The sequence below is a fragment of the Babylonia areolata genome, chromosome 9 (genome assembly GCF_041734735.1).
Source record: "Babylonia areolata isolate BAREFJ2019XMU chromosome 9, ASM4173473v1, whole genome shotgun sequence".
Lineage (NCBI taxonomy): Eukaryota > Metazoa > Mollusca > Gastropoda > Neogastropoda > Buccinidae > Babylonia > Babylonia areolata.
The window spans coordinates 47663852-47676351 of NC_134884.1; the positions used below are offsets into that span (position 1 = coordinate 47663852).

At 48.8% G+C, this 12500-nt stretch overlaps 1 protein-coding gene across 4 annotated transcripts in view; it reads right to left on the reverse strand.

Annotated features, from left to right (window-relative positions):
• Positions 1-12500, reverse strand: part of LOC143285552 (uncharacterized) — a 130220-nt gene that overhangs the window by 99281 nt on the left and 18439 nt on the right. The gene's annotated exons all lie outside the window — the stretch shown is intronic.

Below are 12500 nucleotides of genomic sequence, written 5' to 3' on the forward strand. Positions count from 1 at the left end.
CCGTCAAGCAAGAAAATGGTAGAACTTAATATCACTGTCTTCTTATATTATAAGGTATTCAAGTTGAGAGAAACTGCTACTTCGTAAAACGAATGCAAGGTATGTTATATTGCCTATATTTTATGTTAATTTGCTTAACATGGTCATTCATTGGTTTGTGTCGTGTTGACAGTTATCTCTTCGCTTCAGGCTGAGGCCTGAATGTGACGAAGACATTCCGATTCCGATAGAATACACATCCCCCCTTCTCCCACCATCCATGGACATCACATCACGTCATCTTGTCTTCACCTACCCTCACCCCGCTGTGGTCACACGGCCTGACAGGCGAAACAGCAAAGTGGTTAAAGCGTTGTACTTTCAATCTGAGGGTCCCGGGTTCGAATCTCGGTAACGGCGCCTGGTGTGCAAAGGGTGGAGATTTTTCCGATATCCCAGGTTTACATATGTGCAGATCTGCTTAGTGCCTGAACCCCCTTCGTGTGTATACGCAAGGAGGTCAAATACACACGTTAAAATCCTGAAATCCATGTCAGCGTTCGGTGGGTTATGGAAACAGGGACATATCCAGCATGCATCCAGAAAGCGGAGTATGGCTGCCTACATGGCGGGGTAAAAGCAGTCATGCACGTAAAGGCCCACTGGTGTACAGACGAGTCACCGTGGGAGTTGCAGCCCTTGAACGATGAAGAAGAAGCCTCGGGGCTGAAGGGAACACACGCTTGACCCCTTGACCCCTCCACGCTGTGGATGACCAGCCGTCCTCCTCTGTCTGTCCGTCCCTCTGTCTGTCTGAGTGTTCATCTTTCCGCTTGTCTGTCGGTCAGTCTGACGATGAAAGGGTGACGTGACGTGACCTGACTGCTGCTGACATGCTGGGTGTGCTTTTTGCTTTGATCTGTGTGTGTGTGTGTGTGTGTGTGTGTGTGTGTGTGTGTGTGTCTCTGTGTGTGTGTGTATGTGTGTGTCTGTGTCTCTCTCTCTCTCTCTCTCTGTGTGTGTGTGTGTGTGTGTGTGTGTGTGTCCCTGTCTTTCTGTGTCTGGGGCTGTCTTTGTCTTTGGAACTACTGAAGAAGGAAACGTGTAAGATGTGTCTGGTTTTCTCAGAAGGGGTGGGGGAGGGGGTGTGGGTGTGTGTGTGGGGTGGGGCGTGGGGGTCGGGGTGGGGGGTGGGGGGGTGAGAGAGGCATAAACAGATTGACAGCGGCTGGACAGAGACGGAGATTCGCACTGTAAGAAAGGTACACACACACACACACACACACACACACACACACACACACACACACAGGAGAGTTAAAGACAGAAAAAGAGAGAGAAGGAAAAAAGAGACATCCAGAAAAAGAAACAGAGAGACAGAGACGGAACAAAAGCTAAAGGTGGGTGGGCCTGTCAGCCAGCAGTCATGTCACTGATGGACAGACAGACGACAGACAGACGACAGACAGATGACAGACAGATGGACAGACAGATGGACAGACAGACGACAGACAGATGACAGACAGATGACAGACAGATGGACAGACAGATGGACAGACAGACGACAGACAGACGACAGACAGATGACAGACAGACGACAGACAGATGACAGACAGATGACAGACGACAGACAGATGACAGACAGATGACAGACAGATGACAGACAGATGGACAGACAGATGGATAGACAGACGACAGACAGACGACAGACAGATGGATAGACAGTCGACAGACAGATGACAGACAGATGGACAGACAGATGGACAGACAGATGGATAGACAGACGACAGACAGACGACAGACAGATGGATAGACAGACGACAGACAGACGACAGACAGATGGACAGACAGATGGATAGACAGACGACAGACAGATGGATGGACAGATGGACAGACAGATGGATAGACAGACGACAGACAGATGACAGACAGACGACAGACAGATGACAGACAGATGATAGACAGACGATAGACAGATGACAGACAGATGACAGACAGATGACAGACAGACGATAGACAGATGACAGACAGACGACAGACAGATGGCAGACAGACGACAGACAGATGACAGACAGATGACAGACAGATCGATAGACAGACGACAGACAGACGACAGACAGATGACAGACAGACGACAGACAGATGACAGACAGACGGCAGACAGATGACAGATTACAGACAGACAGACAGATGGACAGACAGACGACAGACAGATGGACAGACAGACGACAGACAGACGACAGACAGATGGATAGACAGACGACAGACAGATGACAGACAGATGGACAGACAGATGGATAGACAGACGACAGACAGACGACAGACAGATGGATAGACAGACGACAGACAGATGACAGACAGATGGACAGACAGACGACAGACAGATGACAGACAGATGGACAGACAGATGGATAGACAGACGACAGACAGACGACAGACAGATGGATAGACAGACGACAGACAGATGGATAGACAGACGACAGACAGATGGATAGACAGACGACAGACAGACGATAGATTACAGACAGACAGACGGCCATACAGACGATAGACAGACGACAGACAGATGACAGATTACAGACAGACAGACGGACAGACAGACGACAGACAGACGACAGACAGACAGACGGACAGACAGACGACAGACAGATGACAGATTACAGACAGACAGACGGGCAGACAGACGACAGACAGATGACAGATTACAGACAGACAGACGGACAGACAGATTACAGACAGACAGACGGACAGACAGACGACAGACAGATGACAGATTACAGACAGACAGACGGACACAGACAGACGACAGATTACAGACAGACAGACAGACAGACCGACGACAGACAGATGACAGATTACAGACAGAGAGACGGACAGACAGACGACAGACAGATTGCAGACAGACAGACGACAGACAGACGACAGACAGATGACATATTACAGACAGACAGACGGACAGACAGACAGACCGACGACATACAGATGACAGATTACAGACAGACAGACGGACACAGACAGACGACAAGCAGATGACAGATTACAGACAGACAGACGGACAGACAGACGACAGACAGATGACAGATTACAGACAGACAGACGACAGACAGACGGACAGACAGACGACAGACAGATGACAGATTACAGACAGACAGACGGACAGACAGACGACAGACAGATGACAGATTACAGACAGACAGACAGACGACAGACAGATGACAGATTACAGACAAACAGACGGACAGACAGACGACAGACAGATGACAGACAGACGACAGACAGATGACAGACAGATGGACGGTCAGAAGATAGCTGGTCAGCCAGAGTGTGGAGTGGTCAAGTGTGTGTCCCCTCAGGCCATGGTCTGACCTTAGCGGGGTGAGGTTAGGGGGGGATAACATCACGTGTGCAATGAATGGCTGGAGGAGGAATGGTGCATTATCAATGTGGGCAGGTTTGTGATTGATTCTCCGGTTGTCCTAGGTGGACAACGAAAAACAACGACAAAAAATAACAACAAACAAACAAACCCCAACAAACCCAAAACCTCTGAGATCTGGACTTTGCTGATGTCCTGACTGTCCTGGAAAACAAGTCCAAGTCCTTCAGCTTCTTGTGGATGAGATCAGCAGCTGCACTGGAAACACTGGATTAACTGTCAGTGCCAAGAAGACACAGAATCTCTGGAACGGTGAGTATCCAGCGCCAACTCGTGTCTTCATTGACCAGAAAACTAAAATCTTGAGGAAGAAGAAAAACTTCAGTTACCTTTGTAGTTCCATCAGTGGCACCAGTGACTTAGACCGTAAACTGAAATGCCAGTTATAGAGGAAGGCAGCAGCAGCTTTTAACAAACTTATTAAAAAATATAGAACATCAAGAACTTTTCTGTGAGACTAAAACTGAGATTCTATAACTTTAGTGTATTATCCAACTCCTCTACTTCTGCAAATCCTGGCAACCAAAGACCACACTTATGCAAAACTGGATGCTTTTGAAACCAAATACCAAGGTAAGATCATAGACATCAAATGGCGTGATGTTATTTCACATGAAGAGGTCAGAGAGAGATTTCATCGGCCTCTCATGTCATCCATCATCTGCAAAAGAGCATCTCCGCCTGCTGCAATATGTACTGAGGCTCCCTGCATCAAGAACTGCACGCCAAGCCCTGAACTGGACACCTGCAGGTCGGAGAAAGAGAGGACGGCCCAAGACGAACTGGCGGCAAACAGTGGAGAGAAAGATCTTAAGATTGTCGACAGACGACGGGGTGACACCAGCAAACAGTGGAGAGAGACCTCAGACATGTCGACAGACGATGGGGTGACACCAGCAAACAGTGGAGAGAGACCTCAGACATGTCGACAGACGATGGGGTGACACCAGCAAACAGTGGAGAGAGACCTCAGACATGTCGACAGACGACGGGGTGACACCAGCAAACAGTGGAGACAGACCTCAGACATGTCGACAGACGACGGGGTGACACCAGCAAACAGTGGAGAGAGACCTCGGACATATCAATAGACGATGGGGTGACACCAGCAAACAGTGGAGACAGACCTCAGACATGTCGACAGACGACGAGGTGACACCAGCAAACAGTAGAGAGAGACCTCAGACATGGCGACAGACGATGGGGTGACACCAGCAAACAGTGGAGAGAGACCTCAGACATGTCAACAGACGATGGGGTGACACCAGCAAACAGTGGAGACAGACCTCAGATATGTCGACAGACGATGGTGTGACACCAGCAAACAGTGGAGACAGACCTCAGACATGTCGACAGACGACGAGGTGACACCAGCAAACAGTGGAGACAGACCTCAGACATGTCGACAGACGATGGGGTGACACCAGCAAACAGTGGAGACAGACCTCAGACATGTCGACAAACAACGGGTTGACTCCAGCAAACAGTGAAGTGAAAGACCTCAGACATGTCAACAGACGATGTGGTGACACCAGCAAACAGTGGAGAGAGACCTCAGACATGTCGACAGACGATGGTATGACACCAGAAAACAGTGGAGAGAGAGACCTCAGATATGTCGACAGACGATGGGGTGACACCAGCAAACAGTGGAGACAGACCTCAGACATGTCGACAGACGATGGGGTGACCCCAGCAAACAGTGGAGACAGACCTCAGACATGTCGACAGACGATGGGGTGACACCAGTAAACAGTGGAGAGAGACCTCAGATATGTCAACAGACGATGGGGTGACACCAGCAAACAGTGGAGAGAGACCTCAGACATGTCGACAGACGATGGTGTGACACCAGCAAACAGTGGAGAGAGACCTCAGACATGTCGACAGACGATGGGGTGACACCAGCAAACAGTGGAGAGAGACCTCAGACATGTCGACAGACGACGTGGTGACACCAGCAAACAGTGAAGAGATACCTCAGACATGTTGACAGACGATGTGGTGACACCAGCAAACAGTGGAGAGATACCTCAGACATGTTGACAGACGACGGGGTGACACCAGCAAACTGGCTGAGGGCAGTGGACTATTGAGCGCCATGACTGCCTCATGCGTGCAATGACACGGGAGTGTGTGTGTCAGTTTCAACACTGAGTGACTGCAGCGTTTGTAAAGATGATGTGTGTTGTTGTATCACGACAAAAACCTGTTTTGTGTTCAGGTCAGTTTCTCCACGAGGTGACACTGCCTTCGGACAAATCCATACACGCAATACCACGTCTGCTAAGCAGATGTCTGACCAACAGCGTAACCCAACGCGCAAAGACAGGCCTTGAGGGAAAAAGAGACAATGGATAAGATAAATGGATAGATAAAAAGAAAAGAAAAAGTAAATATTAAATAAAAGAAAAAGAAAAAGAAAAAAAACCCGTAAATAAAATAAAAACAAGAAAAGAAACTAATAATAATAATAATAATAATAACAATAATAATATGAACAACAATAATGACGATGACAATATGACTAATAATAATAAGTGATAATGATAATCGTTTTTGTGTTGCCGTATTGTTGTTGTCTATGTATATACAATGTTGTTTGTTGTCCGTGTGTACACAACATGACATCTGAATACAGAATACTGCTGTACAGCCTCGGGGTAACTGTCAGGCTATGGTTATGATGGGATTATGTCTGAATACAGAATACTGCTGTACAGCCTTCTGGTAACTGTCAGGCTGTGGTTATGATGGGATTATGTCTGAATACAGAATACTGCTGTACAGCCTCCTGGTAACTGTCAGGCTGTGGTTATGATGGGATTATGTCTGAATACAGAATACTGCTATACAGCCTCCTGGTAACTGTCAGGCTGTGGTTATGATGGGATTATGTCTGAATACAGAATACTGCTGTACGGTAACTGTCAGGCTATGGTTATGATGGGATTATGTCTGAATACAGAATACTGCTGTACAGCCTCCTGGTAACTGTCAGGCTATGGTTATGATGGGATTATGTCTGAACACAGAATACTGCTGTACAGCCTCCTGGTAACTGTCAGGCTATGGTTATGATGGGATTATGTCTGAACACAGAATACTGCTGTACAGCCTCCTGGTAACTGTCAGGCTATGGTTATGATGGGATTATGTCTGAATACAGAATACTGCTATACAGCCTCCTGGTAACTGTCAGGCTGTGGTTATGATGGGATTATGTCTGAATACAGAATACTGCTGTACGGTAACTGTCAGGCTATGGTTATGATGGGATTATGTCTGAATACAGAATACTGCTGTACGGTAACTGTCAGGCTGTGGTTATGATGGGATTATGTCTGAATACAGAATACTGCTGTACGGTAACTGTCAGGCTATGGTTATGATGGGATTATGTCTGAATACAGAATACTGCTGTACAGCCTCCTGGTAACTGTCAGGCTATGGTTATGATGGGATTATGTCTGAATACAGAATACTGCTGTACAGCCTCCTGGTAACTGTCAGGCTATGGTTATGATGGGATTATGTCTCGTGCCTGCCCTCTGTACTGTGATGACCACAATGTCTATGACCGGGATTGCGGTATGTGTGGTTTGCTTCATGTTATCGAAGCCCGCCTCTCTTTCTTTTAACTCAACGTCTCGACACCCCCCCCCCCCCAACCCTCCCCCGCCTCTCTCTCTGTCTCTCTGTCCCCACTCTGCGGTTCTCTCTCGGTTCTCACAGCTGATTTCCCTTCTCCATTTCCCCGCTATCTTTCTTTGCCTCCCGGCCGTTATCTCCGACCAGAGTTCTTCAAGCCGTCTCTCTCAGTTTCTATCTCTGTCTCCCTTTCTTCTGTCTCTGTCTGTCTCTCTTGTGGGTCAATTATTTTCAGTCTCGGTCCTTCAGGCCATCCCCCTCCCCCCTCCTCCCCCCTCCCTCTCTCTCTCTCTTCATGGGCAGCAGCAACAGCCACACACGCACACACACACACACGCACACACACACACACGCACGCACACACACACACACACGCACGCGCACACAGACACACACGCACCCCCACCCCACACACACACGCACACACAGGACACACACACAGACACACACACACACATACGCACCCCCCACCCACACACACACAACCACACACACACACACGCACACACACACACACACCCTCCCCCCCCACACGCACACACACACACACGTCCCCTAAAGCCACAGAGGAAAGAAGAAATGCATTGAGGTGAGAGCAGGAAAAGTGTCAGTTGTCCAGGTTATTATGTTTCGTGAGAGATTTACGTTTTTGACACACATTGAGAGAAGACGGAGCCAAAGAGCAAAATGAAAGGCAGGCTATTGAGAGTATTCGCCTGAAAACTGTTGACAACAATGTGAATTAAATAAAATGAAATAAAATAAAACGAAATGAAATAAAAACTCTACAAGAACTGAGGAGAAATTTCTGAGGAAAACATTTTTCTGCACCCTTCTCTTCCCCTTCCCTACCCCCTCTCTATCTTTCCCCTTCCCCCTCTCTATCCCTTCCCCTTCCCTACCCCCTCTCTATCTTTCCCCTTCCCTACCCCCCTCTCTATCCCTTCCCCTTCCCTACCCCCTCTCTATCTCTTCCCCTTCCCTACCCCCTCTCTATCTCTTCCCCTTCCCTACCCCCTCTCTATCTTTCCCCTTCCCTACCCCCTCTCTATCCCTTCCCCTTCCCTACCCCCTCTCTATCTTTCCCCTTCCCTACCCCCTCTCTATCCCTTCCCCTTCCCTACCCCCTCTCTATCTCTTCCCCTTCCCTACCCCCTCTCTATCTTTCCCCTTCCCTACCCCCTCTCTATCCCTTCCCCTTCCCTACCCCCTCACTATCTCTTCCCCTTCCCTACCCCCTATCTCTTCCCCTTCCCTACCCCCTCACTATCTCTTCCCCTTCCCTACCCCCCTCTCTATCTCTTCCCCTTCCCTACCCCCTCTCTATCTCTTCCCCTTCCCTACCCCCTCACTATCTCTTCCCCTTCCCTACCCCCCTCTCTATCTCTTCCCCTTCCCTACCCCCTCTCTATCTTTCCCCTTCCCTACCCCCCTCTCTATCCCTTCCCCTTCCCTACCCCCTCTCTATCTTTCCCCTTCCCTACCCCCCTCTCTATCTCTTCCCCTTCCCTACCCCCCTCTCTATCCCTTCCCCTTCCCTACCCCCTCTCTATCTCTTCCCCTTCCCTACCCCCTCTCTATCTCTTCCCCTTCCCTACCCCCCCTCTCTATCCCTTCCCCTTCCCTACCCCCTCTCTATCTCTTCCCCTTCCCTACCCCCTCTCTATCTTTCCCCTTCCCTACCCCCTCTCTATCTCTTCCCCTTCCCTACCCCCCTCTCTATCTCTTTCTCATTGTCACAGACGATTCGGTGGCTTCAGGGTTTTGTTCTTATTGTTATTTTTGTTGTGGTTGTTGTTGCGTAGATGAGGGTTGGAATCTGTTTTGTCCCCCCTGTCCTTTCCGCACGGCACGTCACGTGGAAGAGGCAGGTGGTTGGCTGAGGCCCAGTTTCAGAGACGGGTGTGTATGCTGGTTACTGGGGCACGAGTGGTCAGATTGTTTATCGCGCACAGTGTTCCTTTGGTGGCAGAGCGTTCTTCTTCATCGTTTATGGGCTGCAACTCCCACGTTCACTCCTATGTACACTGGTGGGCTTTTACGTATATGACCGTTTTTACACCGCCATGTAGGCAGGAACACTCCGCTTTCGGGGATGTGCATGCTGGGTATGTTCTTGTTTCCATTTCCCACCGAACGCTGGCATGGATTACAGGATCTTTAACGTGCGTATTTGATCTTCTGCTTGCGTATGCACACGAAGGGGGTTCAGGCACTAGCAGGTCTGCACATGTGTTGACCTGGAAGATCGAAAAAATCTCCACCCTTTACCCACCAGGCGCAGTCACCGAGATTCGAACCCGGGACCCTCAGATTAAAAGTCCAACGCTTTAATTACTCGGCTATTGTGCCCGTCAGGCTGAGCCTTCAAGACTGGAGAAAGCCCATGTCTTGCATCCTGTATCGACCTTTGCACTGATATATATCTCGTGAAAATCAATAGGGGGTTTTGATGTGGGTGAGCGGAGTTCTAGTACTTCTAGGGGTCTCTGTGTGTTGAGCTGTGAAGTGTCCGGGGTTGCTGTCGGTCAGATCTCCAACAGTGTGGCACTAGGTAGGGGTCCACAGAGAATAAAGCCATGCCCCCTGCCACTCTCCACTCTCACTCGCTCTCTATCATTATATCGCTATTTCTGAATCTCTCTCTCTCCTCACTCTCCCCTTTTCTCTCTCTCTCTCTCTCTCTCTCTCTCACACACACACACACACAAACCCTACACACAGCCTCTCTCTCTCTCTCTCTCTCTCTCACACACACACACACACACGTACACACACATATACATACATGCACTCACACAGACACGGACAGACAGATGGACAGACAGACACAAACACACACGCACGTACGCACGTCCTCTCTCTCTCTCTCTCTCTCTCTCTCTCTCTCTCACACACACAACCCCCCTCAAACCTAACCCTTAAGTTAACACCGTTTCCAAGGAAACGACATAGAAAGAAAACAACATTAGGGCCAAGCGGGAATGTCAAGCCGACTAAACAGACCCAGGTGTGTGTACATGACATACAGACAGGTCTGTGCTGTCTGGCTGTCCGTCTGTCTGCTGTACCTGTCACACACTCCTTCACCTGTCGTCCGTCTCACCTCCAGTGGGCTGGAATGGCACACCACGGAGAAATTCACCTCTCTGCTGTGTGTACCTGTGCCATTTGTATGTCCTCAGTTTCTTTTGTCTCACCTCCAGTGGGCTGGAATGGCACACCACGGAGAAATTCACCTCTCTGCCGTTTGTACCTGTGCCATTTGTATGTCCTCAGTTTCTTTTGTCTCACCTCCAGTGGGCTGGAATGGCACATCACGGAGAAATTCACCTCTCTGCTGTGTATACCTGCGCCGTTTGTATCCTATTTATTTGTTTGTCTATCTGTCTGTCCGCGTGTCTGCTTTGCAGTATGTCTGCATCTGTCTTTGAAGTGTGTTTAACTGGCACTCCATGAAGATAATTATGACCTCTCTCTGACAAGTGTCTTCTGAATGCTAATCATCTTGTCTGACTGACCGTCTGTCTGTTGAGGTCATGTTCTTCTGTCGGCCTGTTTCAGTTGTGTGGATTAATCTCACTGTCTGTTTCAGTTTTAGTTAGGTTTGTCTGCCGGTCTGTGTCTAGTTCAGAACTGTTTATTTGTCTGTGTGTCTATGTTTCAGTTATATCAATATGCCCATCTGTCGGTCTCAGTTATGTATGTCTGACTGTATTTGCCTGCGAAACAGCGATGGCGAGAAAATTGACAAAAAGAGTTTTTAGTCCAATACACCCGTGACGCAACAGATTTATCTGACAAATCGATGGATCTCGGGCATAAGGGATCGAATCTCCAGACCCACAATCAATAAACTCTTCCCAGATCCATCTCGGTCAGAAGAAACTCCTTCCATCCGCCACAGAGGATAAAAAAGAGGAGACACAGTGACGGAGGCTGAAACCGCGAAATAAAATCAGGAACAAGGAGAGTGGCCACACTGATGATGCACACACCTGACTGAGGTTGAACCTAACAAGGAGAGTGGCCAAACTGATGATGCACACACCTGACTGAGGTTGAACCTAACAAGGAGAGTGGCCACACTGATGATGCACACACCTGACTGAGGTTGAACCTAACAAGGAGAGTGGCCACACTGATGATGCACAAACCTGACTGAGGTTGAACCTAACAAGGAGAGTGGCCAAACTGATGATGCACACACCTGACTGAGGTTGAACCTAACAAGGAGAGTGGCCACACTGATGATGCACACACCTGACTGAGGTTGAAACTAACAAGGAGAGTGGCCACACTGATGATGCACACACCTGACTGAGGTTGAACCTAACAAGGAGAGTGGCCACACTGATGATGGACAAACCTGACTGAGGTTGAACCTAACAAGGAGAGTGGCCAAACTGATGATGGACAAACCTGACTGAGGTTGAAACTAACAAGGAGAGTGGCCAAACTGATGATGCACAAACCTGACTGAGGTTGAAACCACGAAATAAAAGCAGTAACAAGGAAAGTGACCAAATTGATTGTGCACAGAAAACTATTGGAGGCTCCAAACCTGACAGACAAGTGGTTAAAGTGTCCGACTTTCAATGTGAGGGCCCTGGGTCACAGCGCCTTGTGAATTGAGTAGAGATTTTTGTTTTTATGTCGCTGATCAAGAGATGTACAGACCTGCTGGTGCTGGAAACCCCTTGGTGTGTATACCAATGCAGAAGATCAAATGTGCACATTAAAGATTCCGTAAGCAAATAAAAACAAATGCCACGTTAGAAAGGTTGGGTTCACCAGAAATACGGCTCTCTCTTCTTTATCTCTCTTTCTGTGAAGCATGCACACACACACACACACACACACACACACTCGCACGCACGCACGCACACAACAAGCACACACACACACACACGAGCGCACGCACAAGCACACACACACACGCACAAGCGCACACACCACACACACACACACTCACACACACGCACACACACACACACACACGCGTACACACACCCCTGACATCTGCTTCAGCAACACTCTTGTCGTTTCCAAGAAACACACACCACAGAAACAACATAAAAAACTCACTAAAGGCCAGCTGGGAATGTCAAGCCGACTAAACAGACCCAGGTGTGTGTACATGACATACAGACAGGTCTGTGCTGTCTGGCTGTCCGTCTGTCTGCTGTACCTGTCACACACTCCTTCACCTGTCGTCCGTCTCACCTCCAGTGGGCTGGAATGGCACACCACGGAGAAATTCACCTCTCTGCTGTGTATACCTGTGCCATTTGTATGTCCTCAGTTTCTTTTGTCTCACCTCCAGTGGGCTGGAATGGCACACCACGGAGAAATTCACCTCTCTGCTGTGTATACCTGTGCCATTTGTATGTCCTCTGTTTCTTTTGTCTCACCTCCAGTGGGCTGGAATGGC